This window comes from Nuphar pumila, chromosome 13 (assembly GCF_984573655.1).
Source record: "Nuphar pumila chromosome 13, dmNupPumi1.hap1.1, whole genome shotgun sequence".
NCBI lineage: Eukaryota > Viridiplantae > Streptophyta > Magnoliopsida > Nymphaeales > Nymphaeaceae > Nuphar > Nuphar pumila.
Window position 1 is genome coordinate 84,237,728 of NC_143261.1, and position 15,624 is coordinate 84,253,351.

The 15,624-nt window shown below is 38.0% G+C and overlaps 1 long non-coding RNA gene across 1 annotated transcript; it reads right to left on the minus strand.

The window, feature by feature from the left end:
• Positions 1-2,116: 2,116 nt before the first annotated feature.
• LOC149818937 (uncharacterized) lies at positions 2,117-10,487 on the minus strand. Its single transcript, XR_016427344.1, has 4 exons — positions 10,338-10,487; positions 10,088-10,195; positions 2,435-2,515; positions 2,117-2,340 (listed from the first exon to the last, which is right to left on the minus strand). It is a non-coding gene; the product is annotated as an uncharacterized LOC149818937 (long non-coding RNA).
• Between the last annotated feature and the right edge of the window lie 5,137 nt (positions 10,488-15,624).

Consider the following 15,624-nt stretch of genomic DNA (forward strand, 5'->3'; position numbering starts at 1 on the left):
AACAATCATAAATGAACAAAAATAGACTCGGTCAAAGTTGACCGAATCCAAAATTAATTTTAATAAATGAACAAAAATAGACTCGATCAAAGTTGACCGAGTCCAAAATATGAATGGACTCGACCCCGGTGCATTGACTGAGTCCAACACTTCGTTGCCCGTATCCGCCCCGTGTCCATGTCTTCACCCGTGTCGAGGCATGTCGAGGCAGGTGCGTCGACCTTTTAGCCGAGTCCGTGTGACTTAGGCAGCACCAAATATCTCAGAAGAGCCAGAGCAAGGAGGGGCTGGAGGTTCCCGGGTGGCCTCTCCTACCCATCCTGTCAGCCAGCTAGTATCTCCTCTGAAGGTGTGTTGCAAAAACTCCCCTTTTTTGTTTTTTTCTCCTTCAATATTGTGATGTAGTGGGTTGCCATTTTGAGTTTTTTATGGATTTCTTTCTGCGCTTTGCATTTATGAGAACTGATATTTTATTATTAACTGCTTTCTTTGATTTTGTTAATAGATACAAATATGTGGGGACATGAAGATCCATTGAGAAAATGTTGCACATATATGGAAGTAAAATTTTTAAAGTGCAACTATTGTCGTGTCTGCTTTATGGATAGCATCATCCCTTTCAAACACCACTCGGCAATGAAGTGTCTCTCACCTCACCTTCCAGCATTTGTTAGAGATGAAGCTGATGAGGCATTTAGCACACTAATTATTTCAGATTCTGAAAAAAAAAAACAAGAAAATAATGATGGTCCATCGGCACAGGCAGCACAAGAACCACAATTGTCTAACGATGACATACACAGCATACTCTGACTACAAAGAAAAATTAATTATCCTGGATACTAAGGACCAAAATGAATTAATTGTCCTAGATACTAAGAATAAAGAGGAAGTAATTGCTGCCATAGAAGTTAGCTTCTTACAAGTGATTCCCATTAAGGATCTGCTCCAAAATGATGATGGGAGCTGAGAGCAGTCTCAAATCCTGAAGATGCCTGTCTTATGTTTTTGTATTTAGTTGTGCTAACCTTTCTGTTTTCACAAACAAATGGTTTACCTCCAATCTTGTACAATGCTAAAGTTTATTTTTATAACAAGTGCAGCCATGTAGATCCTCATAATGATTGGTTAGTTTTTATTTCTGGTGTTTATGAACCCAGACGGGGATGTAGATTCCCATAATGATTGGTTGGTTTGTGATTTCTTTCCTGCATAATGAAAGAGAAGGCATCAGGTTTGTGATTCATTGTTCTTTCTCCATTTTGATTTTTCTATATTTATTTCCATTTTCTATATCACTACAAGGATGAGGGTCAATAGCAGCGATTTTTCTCGCCGCTATTGCCCAAAATGTCACTGCTATAGGCTAATAACGGTGACTTAAAGTGGCCGCTAAGAATGACCTTTGTTGGTCAATAGCGGCGATTTTCTTGTCTCCGTTAAAGGGTGAATCAATAGCGGCGACCCAAAAGTCGGCCATATAACCAATAGCGACGACAAAAAGTCGCCGCTATTGGCTATAGCAGTGACAAAAAAGTCGCCACTATTGGTTGCTGCTATTGGTTCACCCTTTAACGGCGACAAAAAAAAATTGCCGCTATTGGCCAACAAAGGCCATTTTTTGGCGTCGACAAAAAGTCACCATTATTGGCCTATAGCGGCGAATTTTTGTCGCTACTATAGGCTATAGCGGCAAAATATATATATATATATATATATATATATATATATATATATATATATATATATATATCAGTCCTGGATATTCACATATATAATATATAATATATATCAGCATGTGAATTGCCTAATGGAATAGGTCTAATTCAAACCTGTCAAAACAGGTCCAGGTCTGAATCAGACCTGTTAGGGATCTTCCTAACCCCAGCTCGCCAATAAAAAAATTAGTGCAATGGCACCCCTCTACAGTTCATCAATATCCATTAAAACATTTTGATGGCATGAATATAGACAAGTAGAGGTCCAGCATGGTAACCATGCCTGGAATTCTGTACATGCTAATATACTTGAGCAATATTTTGGCGAAATTAGCATAATAATGAAGACAAGTATATCGAAACAATTTAATAAATATTAGCCAAGGCAAAGAGATTACCTTGAAAAAATGGATCCTGCATGTCTCCACGAATGCAGAGGAAAACATTGTCATTATTATGCAAATGCATAAAACATAAACATTTCTATAGAAACATTTGTAAAATTGATCAAATATTTGATGTGCTATTACCATACAAGCGGGTTATCTTTCCCTCGAGTCAAATCAATCTTTACATTGCTAACAGCAATATTGTCTTCTCTTAAAGTAACTCCTGCATTCTTCTGAAAATAAAGATAAGAGTGAACATACTGTTTTTTTTTATCCACAAAGATGAACATAATAGCATTAACATGAGAACAAGAAAATGCTAAGTACCTGAGAGCAGACAATATCCTGTGGAGTGACATCTCTGAAATGTTCCAGTTTATCTTTTGGGATAGCATATTCATTACAGAACTACACATAATAAGTTATTAGACATCGGATGAAAATCTAAGAAACAAAGAATTCAGTAAGGACCAAGCAAAACTTGACAGAAAGCAAACAGCCCTTAAATCATTGAACTTCCTAAGCTTGATCAATTTCTGGGAATGTTACTTTTGATAAATTAAATCTTTATCATCTTCCTAAGGGCATTGGTGCAGAAAATTTTCAATAAGACAAAAATTAAGGTGATAAAATATGTGACCCGAGTTCATAAGCAAATCCGGACAGCATGCAAAGTGTAGAAGATGAACCGAGCCCTAGATAGAGAGAGAAAAGAGCGAGAGAGAGAGACGGCTGCACAAGAAAAAGAGAACTCGTTAAGTTATTAGGGCCTCTCTCTATGTTAAATAGAGAGAGGCTTAAAAGCATAATTACAATCAAGCCCCATTATAAAAGTAAAAATACAAATAGCATCTTAATATAAAAGAACTTTACTTAAAACCACTTATTCTCAACACTCCCCTTCAAGCTGGAGCATAGATATCAATCATGCTCAGCTTGTCACAACATTTTGAGAAATTTGGTCTAGCAAGAGGTTTTGTAAACATATCTGCAACTTGGTCTTCCGACTTTAGATATTTTGTAGTGATATGACTAGCTTGAACCATATCCCTTACATAGTGGCAATCAACCTCAATGTGCTTTGTTCTCTCATGAAATACAGGATTGTTCGCTATATATGTTGCAGCTTTGTTATCGCACATCATGGTCATGGGAGAGGAAACCTTCACCTGAAGATCAAGAAGAACAGTATGAACCCACATCAATTCAGCAGCTGTTTGGGCTATAGCCCGATATTCTGATTCTGCACTCGACCTAGAAACCACATTTTGTTTCTTACTTCTCCAAGAGATCAAGTTGTCTCCCAGGAACACACAGAATCCTGTGGTAGATTTTCTATCCACTACAGATCCTGCATAGTCAGCATCAGAATAGGCCACTATCTCCAGAGTTCCACCTTTCCTGAACAATAACCCCTTTCCAGGAGAAGATTTTAAATATCTGAGAATCATAATAGCTGCATCCCAGTGTACCTCAGTTGGTTTGTCCATAAACTGACTAACTTTACTTACTGCTAAAGCAATATCCGGCATGGTCACAGCTACATACAGTAGTTTCCCTACTAGGGAGCGATAGCTTTTGCTATCAACCAATTTTGACCCTTCTTCAAACAACTGAACTTTATGGTCCATGGGAATATTTGCTGGTTTAGCTCCCAACATTCTTGTTTCCTTTAATAAGTCAAGAACATACTTCCGTTTGAGACAAAACCATCCCTTCACGGCTCCTGGCAACTTCTATACCCAGAAAATACCTCAATGAACCAAGGTCTTTTGTAACAAAGTGTTTTTGAAGATGAGCTTGTGGCATCAATAGCTTTCACATCATCTCCTGTAAGAATGATGTCATCCACATATACCACCATAACAACTATGTCAGAGCTAGTTTTCTTTATAAATAGTGTATGATCAGATGCTGACCTATTAAAGCCAAAACGTGACATCACTTCAAACAACTTTCGAAACCATGCACGAGGACTTTGTTTCAAGCCATAAATCGCCTTTTTCAGTCTACACACCTTCTGACACTCCACCTCAACCTCGAATCCTGGAGGTTGTTGCATGTAAACGGTCTCAAATAAGTCCCCATATAGAAATACATTTTTCACATCTAATTGGTACAAGCTCCAACCATGTTGAACAGCTACTGAGAGAACAAGACGAATGGTACCCATCCGTGCAACAGGAGAAAAAGTTTCAAAAAAATCAATACCATATGTCTGAGTATACCCTTTGGCTACTAATCTGGCCTTGTACCTTTCAATTGAACCATCAGATTTGTACTTTATAGTATATACCCATTTACATCCAACAATGTCAGCATCTGCTGGGGAGTCAACTAGATCCCATGTATGCTGAGATATTAAAGCATTCATTTCTTCTTGCATAGCCAGCTTCCAGCGAGTATCAAGTTCTGCCAGATGATAGTTCAGAGGAATAGTTTCAGCAGATAAAGCTGAAATAAAAGATTTCATCTGATTTCCAATTCTAGCATCGAAGACAAAATGAGATATGGGATATAAGGTACATTGTCGTGTCCCCTTGCGTAGAGCAATCGGCCTATTATCATCATCATGAAGATCACTATTGTCAGTAGAACTTACCTCAGGGGAAGAAGACGATGAAGGCACTTGCGAAGGTGGATCTCTACACACATATACCAATGAAGGATTATGAAATCTAGAAGAGGATGAAGTTTGGTTCGGGAATGAGGGCACGGATTCCAAAGGAAAAGGAGGTATAGGTAATGGACAAGACTCAGCTGGATCAACTTGCAGCGGGGAACCGATACTAGAGTAATATGGAGTGGATTCCAAGAAAGATACATCTGCACTGACATACTCTCGGCGAGAAGTAGGATCATAACATCGATATCCCTCTTGATTTTTGGGATAACCTATAAATATGCATTTTGTAGCTTGAGCAGCTAATTTATCACGGTCAGGGCCAAGTTTGTGTACAAAACAAACACATCCAAATACTTTGGGCGAGAGGGAGAAGAGGGGGGTATTGGGTTTTAGGATATGAATTGGAATTTGATCACCCACAGAAAAAGATGGCATGCGGTTGATCAGATAGCAAGCAATTGTAATTGCATCTCCCTAGTATAACGCAGGAACATTGGACTGAATCATAATGGTCCTGGCAACATCAAGTAGGTGACGATGTTTTCGCTCAGCCACCCCATTTTGTTGAGATGAATAGGCACAAGAAGTTTGGGGTTGGATGCCATTATCTTGGTAAAACTGTAACAGACCTTTTGATTTAAACTCGAGAGCATTATCAGTGCGAACAATCTTGACACTAGATTCAAACTGAGTTTTTATTTCAAGAATTAAAGTTTTGATAATACTTGGAACGTCAGATCGTTCCTTTATTAAAAACACCCATGACAACTTCGAGAAATCATCAACAATAACTAAATAGTATCGACACTGAGTCCTAGTAGGAATCTTACTAGGACCCCATAATCTGCATGAAGAAGTTCAAAGACTTTATTACTAGACTGACTCTGACTAGAAGGAAACGAACTTCGATGATGCTTGCCCAGCTGACATGCTTTACACTGAAATGATGTGGTGGAAGGAATCTGAGGAAAGACCGAACAGAGCTTTGACAATGAAGGATGACCAAGACGACGATGCCACTGAACAGGACTGAATGAATGTTCCACTGCAGCATGAACAGTACCCATTGGATGATGTAAGTAGTAAATTCCATTTTCTTCATAGCCTCCACCAATCTTCTTTCCCGTCAGCAAATCCTGAAAATGACAACCCATTGGATCAAATATTACTTTACAGTTTTGTTCTTTTATAAGGCAACTAACAGAGAGTAAACTTTGAGGAAATTTTGGAGCATGAAGAGCATTTTTCAACTGTAATGAGGAGGATATAGAAATATTTCCCTGACCAACAACCGGGGAGGTGCTCCCATCGGCTAATGAGACTCCGAGCTGAGCCTTAATATCCTTTAGATCTGAAAAAACAAGTGAATTTCCACACAAATGTCTGGATGCACCAGAATCAATAATCCACTTACTGTGAGTCGGATAAAGAGGATTTCCAGTTGAATAGGCAACACCAGCTACAAGAGAGGTGGAACTCAAAGGACGAAGAGCTACCAGCTCATCATATTCAGCACGATTGAGGGTGATACTACTGTCACTTGCAGAGATATTTTCCTGTGCCTTTGTTGCCTCGAGAGTAGTAACATTTGCTTTAGGAGCATATGACTTTGATGAAGAGGAGGTTGGTCGGCCATGCTTATCCCAACAACGATCTTCTAAATGTCCAGATTTTCCACAGAATGTACATTGAAGCTTTCCTCTGTCTCACACACCTCGTCTGCGACCTCGTCCTCTGATATTCTGAAGATTTTCACGCCCATAACCAGATGAGACAACTAAGGCAGATGACTGAGTCACAGGCTGAGACTGTGGAAGTGAGATTGCAAGTCTGCTCAGACGATTATATGCCTCAGCAAGAGTAGGTACATCTGAACCAGTCAACATTTGGACTTTTGCAACGGAGAATTCTGAAGATAAACCTGTAAGAAACCGAGCAACCATAGTTTGTTCTTGATGATCCTTTTGTTTCGAACAACAGAGGGGTCTGTGAACATTAAGTCTTTCAAACGCAACTTTTACGGAGGCATAATACTGGGCCAAGGTTTGATCTCCCTGCTGTAAATTATATATTTTCTGTTCAACTTGTAGGATACGACTCACATTAGTCTCTTGTGAGTATGTATCTCGAAGATTGTCCCACATCTGTTTGGCTGTATTATAGTAAATTAAACCATCTGTAATATGGGGTTCGACACTATTCATAATCCATGACATAACTATGTCATTATCTTCATCCCAGGTAACATATTTTCCCACCTTTTCAGTGGGTTCGTCTTCCAACAAGATATGTTTTCTACGATGTCCAGATACCGACATCATAAATGTTCTGGACCACTTGGCATAGTTAATGTCATTCAACCTTACAGACGAGCCGTACGAAAATGGATTGGTAAATGCCTTATATTCTCCAATATTTTCCAATTTTGAATCACATTTCGAAGTTTCAGCCATACTTCTGGTTCCGCAAAAAAAACCCTGAACAGACTCCAATCAAAACAGGGAAAAAACATGTGTTACACTCACACACCAACTGATATTACAATCAGTAGTTGTTCACATACGAACAAAAACAAACCCCACGACAGTAGTGAGCAGCAGCCCACAAACAGGAAAAAAAAATTTCAGCACGTCAGTGAATCACGACCACATAACTTCTGCATACGCAGAACCTGTTTCATAACAAGGGCAACTCCCCAGACATGTACAACTTGACAATCAGTCATTTTTCAATCACGAGCAACACCACTACGAGTTGGATTGCTGTTTCTAAAAAAAACAGGAAGTCACGACATGAAAGCACGATAAAACCAACTCAGGACCCAAAAATCAGGGTATCACGACTGAAATAGAAGCACTGATCTCTTTCAAACATTCACTGTTGATTAGAAAGCAAAGATAGTAACACACAAAAACTAACGTGCTTCAGTGCAAACTGTACCCATTTCCACGATATCAAGATCTCACGCGATAAAGAAACAGGGCCCCAAACAGATGCAGAATCACCAACAGCAAGCAAACATTTGCAGAATCACGACAGGAACTACCAACTCAGCAGTAGGTATTCACGAGAAAAAAAAAACGAGCTACGAAACCCACAGCAAGCATCCACGACCAGCAGCATGCCCAGATCTGTCATCAGATCTAAAAAAAAAATTTTAATCGCTGACCTGGTTGGAAAAAGATATTCATTGGATCGAAGTTTGATCACGATCAAGAAAGCCTCCACGATCGACTGTGCTTTGATCACACTCGATCACGCTCCCACGATTGGCTAGGCTCTGATACCATGTAGAAGATGAACCGAGCCCTAGATAGATAGAGAGAGAGAGAGAGAGAGAGAGAGAGAGAGAGAGAGAGAGAACTCGTTAAGTTATTAGGGCATCTCTCTATGTTAAATAGAGAGAGGCTTAAAAGCATAATTGCAATCAAGTCCCATTATAAAAGTAAAAATACAAATAGCATCTTAATATAAAAGAACTTTACTTAAAACCACCTATTCTCAACACAAAGAAACAGAGAGTGCCTTATAATCTAGGTGAAATATTTACTCCATTCTTTGAGCAGCTAAGTACTTCACAGTGTTTGACACTAGTTGAGGCAAGGAGAGGCCAGGAAATTCATCAAAACACAGCTGAAATGAAGGTGTTATAGCATCGAGAGGTGATTCACAAGGTGTAGATACACCCAGACATACATAATCAAAATACACAGCATCTACCAAAGCAACATGAAAGGTTCTTGATAGTGTATAGTAAAGGAGAAGTATTATTTCATGGAAAGTGGATTTTTATTAGATTCATCAGAACGAATAAATTACAGACCTAATCCATGCATGGCCATAAAAGAAGAGAGAGAGAGAAAAAGGAATCACAGCCACATTTCTAATTTGAAGGAAACAACGATATGCAATGAAATCAATCTGTGGTAGACAATCAATAATGAATATTGACGGGGAGCTCCATGATAGTGCAGGACCACAAACACAATTAAGGAAAAGTGCAAAAACTGACTTGAGAAGATCCACACGAGTTAGGCATCCTATAAGTATATGAGCTTCATGTGAGGCCTTCACACATGAATATAAGATCTTCCCAACAGAAGCATTGAAAACGAAGAAAGCACACACATTATGAAGCCATCAAACATGAGAAATGAATAGAAGTTATGAAAGATGAAATCAAGTCAATATATACAAATGACACATGGGACATAGAAGAAAAATTATAAAGCAAAAATATTTTCTGATGTAAATGAGTATATAAAGTAAGATACAAGTCTAGTGGTAGCATTGAAAGATTTAAGGATAGGTTCATTGCAGAAGGATACAATTAAAGTCATGTATTTTTATTATGAAGAAACCTTCAAACAAGTGGTTAAATTTGTTGCATTCTGCATCATATTATCAACAGTACTTTCCTTGGGATGAGAGTCGTATTAGCTGCATGTAAAAAATGCTTTCTTGCATAGATAGTTAACAGAAAACTCAAGCAGAGCGTAATATCTTGAGCCACATTGTCCCCAAAAATGAAATTTAACCATTAACAAAAGAAAAACAGAGAAACAACTGATGAAGAAGGTGAACTCACAGAAGGAAACATGCAAAATATATTGAAAATATAAAACTCCAGACTTCAAGCTAAATGTGAAGATTCATATTTCACACAGTGAATTACCATTCTCTGGATCAACCAAGAAATAGGAATCATAAACTCCATATAAAGAAATTGAAGAACTATGAAGAAAACCCAAAAAAATGCAATGAATATCTGAATGATACAATAAACAATTGCAATCATGGACCTACAACATTATCAAATACAAGAAAAAAAATTCTACATCTTTTCCCATGGGAACAACCCTGTGTATAAAAGTTGCATATTATATTTTTACGAGATTTTGTGTTCAAACCCTATGTTTTTAAGAGTCTAGATATCATCACAATGATTTCCCCAGACACATTATATACCTCTCAGTTTACTCTTGTTGGTATTGAATCGTGTGCTAGTTGCTGCATATAGGCATAAATTTAACTAACATCAAGTACATCCGCCTCCCTCAAACTTCACTCTGTCTGAAACAAGAAAAAACCCAAAAACCCTAATTTTTAATTGCATGCAAAACATTCGAGATCATGAATATGAAAACATCTAACAAAAAACAAACAAAGGAACATAACGGAAAGCAACCAAAACCCAGAGAGAGATAAGCTATGATTCGAACAAGCCCCTTAAAGAACATATACGAGCTAAAACAAAGCAACCAAAATGAGGGTTCCGAGTGCGGGCAATCCAAAATCAAGAAGAAAGAAAAGTGAAAAAAAAAAGAGGAAGCTAGGATTTGTGGGGAACGAACAATTGGGAGATCTTGGAGTAGTCGTGGGTGAGGACGCTGTAGCCCGTCGACATCTTCGTGTCTGCGGTGATGATGCAGTAATCCTACCCCGTGATTGCGACACACGTCCTGAGATAAGAAAGAGAAAATCCCACCAAGATAGGAGGTGAAAAACGATCGATCGCAATCGTTTCACCATGAAATCGAATCCAGCGAATTCGCAAAAGAAAAATGAAAGGGGAAAAGGGATAAAAATGGGTTGAAAAATTACCCTCCATTGTTATCGTAAGGGCTGTAGTTCACTTGCTGCTTCACGACTTCGACCGGCACCATTGTTTTAGAGAGAGAGAGACGGGTTTGGGCATCGTTTCAAGAGCGGGAGAGGGTGCACTCGCGCAGGTGAAAGATTTTTTTGATATTTGCCTACAAGTTAAGAAAGAAGAAACTTTCCTATTAGTGGAAAAGAGTGGGAGAGAGGCAGGAGGGCACGGTGAGAAAGAGTGGGAATAGTGGGCCCGTTTTTTGTTTTTCTGTCATCTCTCTTTTCCTGAACAATGATGACCTTATCCTTCATTGTTTTTTTAACAATGTTGTCTGCTGCCTAAGCCCGTCGCTCTAGGTTCCTTTTGGCATAGTGTAGAGTAAACCTATTAACTGCGACACGTTATAGATCTATAGCGACATTCAATGGCCGTTAAATATTGCATTTAAGTGTTTTAGCGGCAATATTTAACGGCCATTAGATATCACCATTATAGACTTAGCAATAACAGCGATATTTAAAGTCGTGGTTATAGAATCGCCATTACAGAGTAATTGTATAACGGTGACATACAAAGTCACCATTATAGAGTAACTATATAACGACGACATGAAAAGTCGTCTTTATAGAGTAAACCTATTAACAATGACACCAAAATGTCACCGTTATAGATCTATAACGCGACATTCAATGGCTGTTAAATATTGTGTTTAAGTGTTTTAGCGGCAATATTTAACGGCCATTAGATATCGCTGTTATAGACTTAGCAATAACAGCGATATTTAAAGTTGTCGTTATAGAATGGGTCTATAACGGCCACATTTGTGGCGCCATTATTGCCTTGTTTTTTACCGCAGCTTTTGTTTTAGGTTAAAAACACTGTTCCTGTATTCTCTGTATTTCTTCTGTCGTTGTTAATAAAATGATTAGGCTTTTTTCTTGTTGCTCCCATAATAACTTCTATCTTTACAGTAATCACAGTTTTGAAGGGCAAGGTTGAAGAGATTGTGTTGCCAGTAGAGCATGTGGACATTATTATCTCAGAGTGCATGGGCTATTTTCTGTTTGAAAATATGTTGAATATGGTTCTCTGTGTACGTGATAAATGGCTTGTAAGTAGTCTGAAATGCACATATTTTCATGTACAATCTTTTGTTTACCATGCTGTAGTTTGTTGTTGTTGAACTTGGTGTCCATGACATTGTCTTATTCACTTTGTGAAGGCTTTATCACCTAGAAAAAGTACACAACAATCCTTTCTGGGTCTCTTTTATCACGTCTTTGTTTTGTATATGAACTTTATTTGGTCTCCCTTGAATATCATCCATGTGTGGCCACTGTTTCTTCCCATCCATAGAAGTTAGCTTCTTACAAGCAATGGTGCCTTAACCTCTTGACCAGCTCCCTATAAGATGCTGTAAATTTCCTGGGCAATTTTGTTCTTTGGCATGAATTTTGTAAGATTTGTTGACTGTAATGTTAACAGGTTCATGGAAGTGACAAGCCTGAGATCACCAAGATCTATGTTAGCAGTGTGGGTTATCTCGATATTATTCTAAAATTTTAGAAGATATACTGATTTGAATTTATCAGATTTTGTCTTGATACTGTGATGAGATTAACCTCATATTTATCCTCAAGTTTTGGCAAATATATTTCATATATTTTTTATATAAATTTTTTCTTCCTTTCAACTTGAAGTCTGAAAAGTTCTTGAGATTTTCTCAACAAAATCAAGCATTTGAAAATTGCTCAGGAATGTTCCTTTGCTAATAAATTCATAAAAGAGTAACCTGGCATTGAACTGGTATTGGTACTTAAATGTTGCTATTGATTTTCTGTGCAATTTTCTTTGCTAGCCCTCATGTGGTTCATGTGTGCATGTAAACATGGTTTGCTCCAATCAGTTGCAGACTAAGGAAGCTCCAATCAGTTGCAGACGAGGAAGCTGCATATCAGTCTGCTCGAATCAGTTGTGAAAATTCAATAGCATGTACCAAATGAGTTGCTTTCAGAGGAAAATTGCGTCTATGTGAATGACTCTTGGTTGGGCTTTGATATGCTGAAGACCAATTTTATCATACTATTGCCTGATTGTGTATCCATGCTTCTTGAATGAGTTTTATCAGGCTATATGCAGGCTTCAAGAGCATAATATGACTGAGGAAGCTGCATATCAGTATTTTGTGTTGAAGGCTCAAGAGATAGCAATTTCTTATGGTTGGACTCCTGTAAACTGGTATGTCTGTGGAAACAAATATGAAATTTTTTCAAATGTTCTATTATGTTCATACTAGTAACTAGTCATTGAATTTTACATATGAGAAGTTTTCATATGAAAAATCTTTCTATGAAAAGATTTCCCTTGTTTGTGACTGTGACACTAGAAGATCAGGTTGAAAAACTGTGATTTTTTTTGTGACAAGGAAAATTGGGGTTGAAATCTCTTTCTCTCTCTCTCTCCACACACACACACAGTTGAAAGCAGAACATGAAGGACTAGAAAGAAAAAAAAATCACCTAATCAACTTGTGAACGAAGATTTCCTTATTGCTGCACAATCTATGAATTATCGGCATTGAATTTCTGTATTCATATTTTAGAAAGGCATGGTCTGGGGAGGCTCTGTACAGAGTGCCATTTGCTCTTGCAATCCACCTCCGATGATGTTGGCTGTATTCCTCCATAATACTCCCTTGATTTTTTTTGTTAAAGCTGTAACTTCATTCTTGTATGGCCGAGAATTTCAAAATAAAAAAACAGTAAATTCTGTAAATTATATATAATACATATATTTTATAATTAATTGCTGTATTCATTTGCCTATGGGAGGCTGATGGTGCACTACTTCATTGGCATATGGAGCAGTTCATGTAGAGAATAGTGGTAATTTATAAATATTATTGCATGACTACCAGAGTAGTATGCATTCCTTGTGTCTTTCTCAAGATTACTGTTCTTTGAGTATTAATTCAATGCAGCTATAGTTAGGGTAGTTTGTACTTCAAACTGAGAAAAAGTTCCAGAAGGAATGAAATTAACTATTATTGGGTAGTATTTTGATCTCCATTGATTTTCAGAAACTTGGTTGTGGTTGGATGTCATACTTCATTTGGCATAACATCTCTGAACCAAATAACCATCTCTTCATTGTTCCCATGGCTATAGGCATCTGATTTAATGTACATATTCTGAACTAACAATAATAAATTCCTTCGGATTAATTTTTGTATTGTAGCACTAATATTGTTCTATCATTTACTTTGTGGTCTTTTAAGACTAAATTTTCTGTTTCTTGGATGATTTTGATGAACCTTAATGCCCCTGCATATACTCTGCGATTCATCGATGAAATTGATTACCATTGACTCATGTCACATCTAAACCCTGAAATTTGTGATTTACAAATTCTGTCGTGGGAAAGAACAACTTTGCTATTTCACAGTGGAATATAATTAAATAAGCACTGCACTCGTTCTGGATGGTTTCATAATATCAACTGCATTCTTGGAAATAAAGTTAGTTCATATTTTGTTGGAAAAACAGGCCTGCTGTATGTAAAAAAAACACCTATGTGTGCACTCTGACCATGAATTATCAATACTTTTTTTTTTTGTTATCATAAGAATGTTAATATGCTGAATATCTGAAGTGAAAAGATGCCATTTTGCTCACTGGAATATATAATTTAAAAAAAAAACTTTTTACTGGCACAGTTTTATACTGCACCAATTCTGTTTTTTACTGGCTCAGTACTGCGCCAGTATTAAATGTTTGCTGGCGCAAATTTGTGCCAAAAAAAATCTATTCTTGGAGGTGTAAAGTTGCGCAAGGAAATGCATTAACGGCGATGCCTTTCCTGGCGTTTACTGGCGCATTCTTACGCCAGCAAAGGTTTTTGCTGGAGCTATTTGTGCGCCAACAAAATTGGTTTTTCTTGTAGTGTGTTGACCAGCAGTCAACCTTTCCTGGATGCATATGTTAATTTTATTTTTATTTTTATCCTTATAATATTCATTTTTTAGGTTTTTAGAAAGTAATATATATATATATAGGACCTAGTTTCCCTAACTAGAATGAGAACTAGTTAGAGGAATTAGATCCAAATCACATTGGATCTGGTAGGATCCAATCCAAACCCATAAAGCCCCTCCCAAACCAGCCCTTGGGTTTCTCCCATGGTTTTACTAAGTTTTAACAAGTGTAACTTGTGGCAGAATTGCGCCAGTATTAAATGTTGGCTGGTGCAAATTTCCGCCAACAAAAAGTCTATTCTTGGCAGTGTAAAGTTGCGTCTGGAAATGCATTAACGACAATGCCTTTCCTGGCACTGTTGTTGGCACATTCTTGCACCAACAAAGGTTTTTGCTGGCTCTATTTGTGCGCTTTAGCGCTAGCAAAAATATTTTTCTTGCAGTGTGTTGACCAGCAGTCAACCTCTCGTGGATGCATATGTTAATTTTAATTTTCTATCCTTTTTAATTCATTTTTGAAGTTTTCAGAAAGTAATAAATATATATAGGGCCTAGTTTTCCTAACTAGAATGAGATCTAGTTAAAAGGACTAGATCCAAATCACAATAGATCTCTATTGGATCCAGTTAAGATCCAATTCAGACCCTTAAAGCCCCTCCCTAACCAGCTCATGGGTTTCTCCCATGGTTTTACCAAATTTTAACAAGTGTAAAAATGTTTCTCCCATGGTTTTACCAAATTTTAACAAGTGTAAAAAATATTTTTACACTTGTTTTGCTTGGTGTTGCCATTTGGCAACACCATGTTCTCCCCTCTCTTCCCATTTTGTCCCTCTCCACCCCTATAAAAGGGGGTTCTCTCCCCTCCCCTCCCCCGAAGCTCCTCACTCACCCTTCTCCCTTCGGCCACTCTCCCACCAGCACCACCATCTCTTGTGGTTTCCACCACCAGCCAGCCCCCTAGCCAACCCAGCTCACCCCTTAGCCACCCAGGTCCCCTGTTTAGCTGACTCAGTTCCCCTGCTTAGCCGATCAAGTTTTCTTGCTGAGCTAACCTGGTTCCCTTGAGCTACCGGCAGGGGCGTAGCTAGGATTCATGTGAGGGGGCAAATAGGGGTGTAGCAAAAAAAAAATGGTGTGATAGTATGGGGTTCGGGGGCAGCGCCCTCGGAATTTTTTTTTTAGATAAAAATAAAAAATAGCTACAATTATTAATACAAATCTATTTCATATGGACAAATCAAACTATTTGCTACAGTCAGGGCTGGGCTAGGACTGGGCTTTTAAATTTTTATTTTTATTTTTAACTGGGTCGGGAGGCAG